Genomic DNA, 8702 nt, shown 5'->3' on the forward strand with positions numbered 1-8702 from the left:
TGGCCCTATCCCACTTAATAACAAGACATCGGAAACTACAACATGAAAAACATCCTTACATGGATCATGAAAGTAGCATGAGTCATTGTGTGACCCAGCACCAAGCTTTGTCAGTGACGAAAAGAAGCCGTTTGTCAGAGGTCTTGTTAAAGGAGGGTATCCCGCATACCTTTGGAAAAAAATATATACAAAATCATCCAAAATAGATACCACCGTGCTGTCAACAACGCAAAAGAAGGTGTTTCCCAGAAAATTTACCTCTGTACTTCCCATTTTAACCTTCCGTGGAGCCTTAAACCCTGCTTTATCCTGGATCTTTCAGTCTAGGAAGGAACCAAATCCCCTTATAGGGAACAGGCAAGCAACACTTTTAAGTTAGCCCTCTCCCAGGTCTCCACAGGCAGTGGGGCAGGGGGATTCTGCCCAGACCTCCCGCTGATATCCCTTCCCCCTCAGTCCCCACCCCCCAGCCAGTGTGGAGCTTCCCTTGCTCTGTCCTTGGGGTGCCCTTGCTGCGGCTGCATCATTACCATAAAGAATGTGTTCCTCCGCCTCTACACAAGTACCACTTATTATCATCTCATATATTTCCCCACACAGCCACAGGGTCTCTCTAGTTGTGTTGCAAGGTCACTGACACATAATATATTCAATCTATTAAGTTATTAGGGAGATAAATAATTTGGGTGCACATTGCACTCTGACCTTTTACCTTTTCCCCTGGTAGGTGGGACCTTCCTCCCCCCATGCCCCAGACCCCCATCCCCCAAACTAATCTTGCCCCATCTTGAATAGTAATTCCATCAGGGGCATGGACTACAGCTGTACCAATGCAGGAACCTCAAACATAATTTCTGTATGGAGACGGGCAAAGGGAATATGAAAATTTAAGCCAAAGCGGATGTAATTTAACTCTGCATCATTTATTATGGACACAAATCCTTTCTAATATTGGGGGATAAGGAATGGACAAAAGCAACATCACATAAACAATCCGTAAAATCCAAACGTAGTTCTCCGTCTAATGCAATTGCTTTTTTACCTTCCCCAGCTTATAAAAATGTTTAGTTTAAATGGTTAGTATGCAGGTCTGTGAGCTTCTGTTTGGAGGTTCCCAACTGCCTGTTCATGGGAAATGAAGATAAAAAAAGGGAATAGGGAAAAATTCAGAAGTTACCAGGTTTCATCCCTGGAAAACTCAGCCCAGTGAAATTGCAGAATAATTCTCCCTCTCCCCCTCCCCTACCTCCAGTGGTGATTCAGAAGTTGTTGGATGGCAGGCTCACGGACTAGGGGACAAAACACTGGACTTAGAGTCAGAATGACCTGGGTCCAAATCCTTCTTCGGGCTTTTACTAGCTGTGTGACCTTGGACAAATTACTTAAACTCTCCGAGGCCAAATTTTTTCATCTGTAAGATAGAAGTCAATGGTTTGTTTCCAACCTGAAGGAAGTGGATGTCTTTAGGGAGTGGGTATGGCATGGTGGAAAGAGCACTGACCTTGGAGATAGAGGACTAAAGGCTCAATTCCCACCTCAGTCACTTATAGCCTGAGTAACCTGGGGCAAGTTACTTAACCTCAAATAAAAGTACTTAATTTCTATAAAATGAGAGGGTTGGACCAAATGACCTCAGAGGTCCATTCTAAAGCTAGAGCTATGATCCAACCTCTCCTGGTTGTTGTTAGGGTCAAACTAAATAATTTACATGAATTGCTTTGCAAACCTTAAAATGCTGTATAAATGTGAGATGTCATTATTAGCCTTTTATTCCCAGTAAGGCAGCTATACAAAGCCAGGGAGAGAATATTTTAGTAAACAGCTGGATTGTGTGAGCAAGCGGAAGAAAGGAAGTATTTATATAGCACCTACTATGGACCAGGCACTATGCTATGTGCTTTTTACAAACATTACCTCATTTGATGGGGAAAAGAGATGGCAAGGCCTGCAAAGCTTGAGAATCCATGGAAATTATGATCTTTGTGGGCTGATCTTTGCAAGAGCCCACAGTGAAAGCCAGATCCAACTATTTCAGAGAAAAATTGAGCTGGTTGCAGGGAAATGATGGTCATGATGATAATGATGCTAGTGTCATTTAAGGACTTTGAGGCATGCAAAGTGCTTTATATATGTTATCTCATTTGCTCAGTAGATGTAGAATTTAGTGCTAATAAAAATATTCAAAGACTGATAATGGAATAGCAAAGTATGGTAAACTCTGTTATTAGAGTCTCCTTTTCCTTTGATCTTCCTGACTGTTTCCGGGATCATTTCCTGCCAGTCCACCTGCTTGCATTTCCTTTCCCTGGGATACCCAGGGATAACCTGCTGCTTTCACATTGTTGGTTTTCACTGGGAGCCTTTTCTTTTCTTGGATAATACTCACTAGACCCACAACCTCTGGTTTCTGGGTATCTTGGTGAGCTGAACAAAAGGGAGGAAAAAAAGCTCCAATTATTTTCAGAAATCCTTGAAGGCATCCTGGAGACTCTGGAGGAATAGTTCTTGAGCATTTCCTATGAGCCTGGGGAAGGAAGGACATTAGGGCTTTCATAAGAAGCTGCTATGGGTCAGGGATCAGAGCAGCCCAGTGTTTTAAAGAAGGATGGGGTAGGGGGGAGGGGTTTGACAAATAGCACACTAATGGCAACAGGAGGCCATTCCAGGAAAGCAAAGCAGGAGGCTGACCTGACTTGGACCCCACGGGAACCTCCCCAAGCACTGCCAGGGTGGTGAGCCACAGCCCAGACAAAGGGCCAGATGGGAAGACAGACCCATGGCCAGATGCCCCCCTCTGAGGAGGGGAAAAAGACAGAGCCCTGGCTTTGGCACCCATACCCAGATTGTGGGACAAGTTGTTGCATCTGGCCCTTGCAATGGGGACTAGATATGGTGGCTGGATGAGGAAATCATGCCACATATACACAGTTGGGAAGAATAGAATTTTTCTGTATTCTGGAGCTCAATTAAAAAGATCACCACTCCAGGATCAGATTTTTGACAGAGGAAGACACAGGAAAAGCCCTGTGATCTGGCAGCCCATATGTGGTCCTAGCTCTAGCTCATGCTTCAGGTTTATCTAATTAAAGAAGTGGAAATTAGAAGTTTCATAGAGTATCAAAGAACCCCTTCATTTTGCAAATGAGTAAATTGAAGCTTTTAGAGGGGAAAGGCCTTGCCCAAGATTACATCCATAGTAGCAGAGATATCCAAAGTGTCCAAACCCAGATCCCCTGATTTCAGATCCTTCAAGGTCTCTTCATATTACACCACACTGCCTTTTTTGGTCCCACCTTTTGATTCTATTCCCCTCCTTCCCTTTTCCTCCCTCCAAATTGAGAAGAGAGAGTCACTGCATTATTTATAAGGAGAAATAGTTATAGCAGGGAAATAAGTAAAATCATTGAATCTCACAACTGGAAGTGACTCCAAGAAACCATCTTGTGCAACCTCTTCATTTTACAGATGAGGAAACTGAGGCTTAGGGAAAGGAAATGACTTGCTCATTATCCAACTGTTCATGGCAAAGCCCAGACTACAGTGGGAGTCTCCTTGCGAGTGATGGGTGGAGGACAGTCTGGCAGGGAGGTATCCTGGGAAGCCCAGTCAGAGTTATGAGGGCCTGGGGGGTAAAAATCAAGTCATTACTTTGATTCCCACCTGCTCCCTGAAGCCAGTTCCAGAATGGCAAAATTAAGCACCCTTAGCTTCTATTCATCTCTGATTACAGAAGTAGAGTTGTGAATGTATTTTTTTCTTAAAGTGGGACAAAAATAGTTTGGTGGGAACAGGAAGCACAGAGGAGAACAGTCACATCTGATGAGGAGAACAGTCACATCAGGAGAGGAGAAGGTCCAGCCCTCATGCCCGTGGAGGGTGTAGTTAAAGGTGGGCCAGGGAGGAGCTCCATAGCAATGGGCATCTAGTCATGGCAGTTATGCAGAAAACCAAATGGGGCAATGATCACTTTAGAGAGGATATAAGCTTTCCTGGGAAGGAAGTACACCCACTAGAGGAAAAAAAAAATTCCCACTTTCTTACCCTTCTACCTACCTTCCTCTCTGCATCACAACCTTCCCACCTCCCCCCGCCCCCAACAACAGGTATCGGTGTCCTGAGTCAAAGTCTCCTTCTCCCTGGGCGACTTATAGCTCTGGCCATCCATTCTAAGCACTCAGAACAAAAGAGCCATATGCTCATTTTTGTACGGTGAACTTATAGGTCTCTTTTCCGAGGGGTGATGAGATACTGTACCGTGGTCCTCAAATCTGGAATATTAAGCATGCCAAGTATTAATCATATAGTTCATGATTTTGGTCACAAAGATTGTTTAACCTGCTGCTGATGACAACTTCCCATAAGATTTCTACCTCTGACATCTGATGTCAGATGGATGATTTGGGGGAGGCTCATGTGAAGGAGGCTTGAGGAATTAGCCAACTTTAGAACAAGAGGTTTCTAAGGGGAGGTTCCCAGTAAAGAGATGTGCCATAAAACTTCCTTCTAGGGTTATTAATTTCCTTATTGCAAATAGCCATATATTCAAATACACCCCACCCCACCCCCTGCCTTATTTTAGCTAATAGGATACTCAATTTAATAAGCAGAGTTTGCATAAGAGAAGGCTGCTAATTAAATTTTAAGCCCTGTCACTTTAAGGATTTGTTCCCGGTGGGGTGGGTCACTCTGAATCCCGGCATCTGTCAGAGAATAATGGCAGAGCCTTATAGATGCACCTATCTGCCTAGCCTCAAATGTCTCCTCTACCTGGCTTTCATGACCTTCTGTAATCTAGCTCCTCTACTCATTCTGCCTCCCTTTCTGTCCTGGTCCTAGGATTGCTCTCCAACCTCAAATATCCTTTTGTCTTCATTTTTTCCTCTGCATCATTGCTCACTCTCTTCTTTCCAACCTAGAATGTCCTTCCCACTTATCTTCCTACCTGGATTTTGCCCATCCCTCAAAGCCCAGCTCACATTTCACCTCTCAGGTGATGTCTTTCCTGATGACTCTGGTCAGTGCTATCATTTCCTTCCACTCACTTGACTTACCCTTACCGTCTGTGGCACGTGGCTTAGCACTAGATGTGCCCAGTTTTAGGTGTCCTGACCTCATCTTGCCAATTAGACCATCTTTGGAGTTCCTTTTGAACCACTGAAAATGTTACGGAGAAAGAGAGAGAAGGAAGGCAGAGCAACAGGAGAATTTGTTCCATCCCTCAAAGGGGTAGCCAGTGGAGGTATTTCTTTCCTTAGATAAAGCATTATTAATCACTTACTATGTGCCAGGCAGTGTGCTAAATTCTGAGAATACACATAAAAGCAAAAAGAAAGTTGCTGCCTTCAAGGAATTTACATTTTTCTGGGAACTTTGTTGTTATTGTTCTGGTTTAGTCATTTCAGTCATATCCAACTCTTTGTGACCCCATTTGGGGTTTTCCTGGCAAAGATACTGGAGTAGTTTGCCACTTCCTTCTCCAGCTCATTTTAAAGGTAAGGAAACTGAGGCAAACAGAGGTAAGTGACTTGCCTGGGGTCATACAGCTAGTAAGTGTGTGAGGCCAGGTTTGAACTCAGGTCTTTCTCACTCCAGGCCTGGCACTCTATCCACTGTACCACTTAATTACTGTTCTGGGGACTAGGCAATACATAAAAGGGAACTGAAATGGAGATGGGGTGGGGTGAAGGGTGGGGGAAGGGGTGAGGGCAACGTGAAGTCCTGAGAGTCAAGAACAGCTTAAAGAGGAGTGAAGAAGTAAGCATGGCTGACTTAGGTATTTTCTCAAAGGGAGATTCCAAAGAGGAGCTCACCAAAAGGAAGAGAGACCCACAGGGGTGGAGGAGTCTTCCAGAGTAAGAAGTTTGCTGGGGTGGTGAAGTCCAGAGATTAAGGGTTGGAAGTTGGAGAAGGTGAGTTGAACTAGAAGCCAGAGATTCAGGCTTAATAGTTCAAATAAAATAACAAATCCGCATTGTAAAACTCAAACTCAGTAGAAGCCAAGAAGCTATCCCATTTCTCCATCATTTGTCCCTGACTGCCCACTTTTCTCCCTGCTTTTGACTCATGCTGGAAATCAAGAGCATCGCCTCTCAGACTGATGTACCAATATCTCCAGCAATGGAGATGGGTTGCACTGAGCCATCCACACTCCCTAAGCAGGATAAACAGAACCCTCCACCTTTCTTCTGAGCTTGCCGTGTTTCTGCTACTCCCAGGAAGGTAATTAGGTTATAGGCATTATTTAAACAGAGGGGAAGGATACAGTCTTAGTAGTGTTTGTAAAGGAGACTTATGGAATGTGTTAGGTTAGATTAGATGATTCTATGTTCCCTTTCACCTCCAAAGTCTGTCATTCTAAGTGTTTTGGCTCAAAAGCCTGCCTTTCCATCTCTTGCTCCTAGTCATCTGAATATTAGAATAAGAATAAATGCCAAAGGAAAACACCAAAAGACGTTAAAATCAAGATTTTCCAGGGATCACACTCACTACGGATGGTCACAATCTGACCTGTAATAATATATCTGCTAACACTCCTATTTCTTGTATCTAAATTTTGTAACTGATTATCTTAAGGAAGAGCCATAACAATCGTAGTGAATGATATGTTTGTGCTTTGAAGATGCTACTGTTACTGAGCCCCTGGGCCATCTGCTCAGACCAATATCTTCAGCAATGGAGATGGGTCACACTGAACCATCCACACTCCCTAATTAGGTCTAATTATTTTGGAGAGCATGCCTTGGCTGTGAGGCCGAAGTTATGAGTTCCACCTGTGTGATGATCAGTTCCCTCTGAAGAGAGAAAAATGGCTTTTTTCTCCAACTATGGTCCCAAGCTGATAACTCATTAACACAAGCCGTCAACTCACAAAGTAGATCAAATAAGAGTGTGGACGGCTGTGTCACACTTCCCCACTACTGGAGACATCAGTCTGAGCAGATGGCCCAGGGGGTCAGTGTCAATGATGTCTTCAAAACATGAATATCTCACTTGCTGTGGCCTCTACCATCCTCCCTCCCTAATTCTTCTTTGTCATTCCTTCCTCTGTCTCCAGCTCAACATCAGAAGACGATGGAGGGGAAAAAAGGGGACACATGAGGGCACTTGTGAACATGACAAGCATCTCTTAGAGTCACAAATAAAACATCCCAGGCCTCGACCCCTTGACCTTTCTGAAACCAGAACAAGGCAGGTGGTCTGGGAGGGGCGGAAGACTTTGTCACTTTACAATGGCTGAGTAGCAGATTATGTGGGAACCTCTCAATGAGGGACAGGATGGAGAGTTCCTTTATAAATGGACTGGGGGACAATCAGTCATTTGGGCCAAAATCAGAGTTTTTCTAACACTGCAGGGTATCTCTTCATGCCGTGATTCAATTTCATGCCAGCCCCGTGCTCCAATTCCACCAAATTAACTCAGAATTACATTTGCCCCTTTGATTCTAAGCACCTGGCATAATTACTGCCCTGATCCAGGGAGATGTGTTTGGGGAACACGAAAATTGTCAATATGCATTTTTAGTCATTAACATGCAGATGAATTTCACCATAACAAGTTGTAATCAGATGGTGTGCCTCCAGCTGGGATATTTAAGAGAAGTGAAATATATCCTCTTTCACAAATGGATTCTTCCCTTTAGCTTCTCATAACCCAGCAGAAATACAGCACCAGGACTTTCCCCACTAGGGCCATCTCATCCCTGGGAGAGAAGTCAGATTTGTTATTGTGGGACTGCTGCTCAGAAACAGCAATAACAATGTATTTCAGGAAAGAATTTGGGGGTTTGAGCTGAGAGCTGATAAGTGAATTATGAAACAACTGCATGTGGGGTGGGGAGAAGGGTTCATTTTGACAGGAAAAGAAGTTTTGACAGGGGAACAGGGGAGAAACTTCCTCCTCTTCTCATGTAACCCCCATTTCCTAAACTTCAGATTTTCTATTTCTAAAAGGATGGGGGCTGGCTCATACAATAAGAAGGCACCGTGGTACAGTGGAAAGAGCACAAACTCTAAGGTCAAAGGACCTATGATCAAATCCTGCCTGATGTATATCATCCTATCCTCCTTAGGCTCCAGTTTCCTAATATGTAAAAGGAGGGGATTGGACTAGATGGTCTGTGACTTTCCTTCCAACTCGAGATTTATGATCATTAAGGTCTCTTCCAACTCTGACCTTCTATGAATATTCCATGTTCCAGGAGGGATTTTTTTTTTTGGTTAGGCAATGGGGTTAAGTGACTTGCCCAGGGTCACACAGCTTCTGAATCCAGGGCCAGTGCTCTATCCACTGCACCACCTAGCTGCCCCTCCAGGAGGGATTTTCAAAAAGATTACAGTCCAGTGTATGACTATACAAAAATTCAATGTCATGAGATGTACATATATACATAGAAATACATACATACATATATATACACACTTGAATTCCTAAGGACTTTAAATGCTTCTTTGGCAATCTAGTGTTTCACAGATCTTGCACTTAGAAAGTCCTTCTGGCTGTCTTATCAAAGCATTTTACTTATTAGTGAAAACACGCCCCCTGTTCCACCACCATCTCCCTGCTCTAGGCTCGTGACTCCCTTCATGTTCAGGAAGACCTGCAGTATGCGTCACACATGGAATTTGCATGCCTTCTCACGGAGCAGAAAATACTAACATCACCCTTCCTCCCCAGGTCCCTCAATGCGAACTCCACAAAAGCT

Source organism: Phascolarctos cinereus, unplaced genomic scaffold (assembly GCF_003287225.1).
Source record: "Phascolarctos cinereus isolate Bilbo 61053 unplaced genomic scaffold, phaCin_HiC Scaffold_2;HRSCAF=192, whole genome shotgun sequence".
In the NCBI taxonomy this organism is placed as follows: domain Eukaryota; kingdom Metazoa; phylum Chordata; class Mammalia; order Diprotodontia; family Phascolarctidae; genus Phascolarctos; species Phascolarctos cinereus.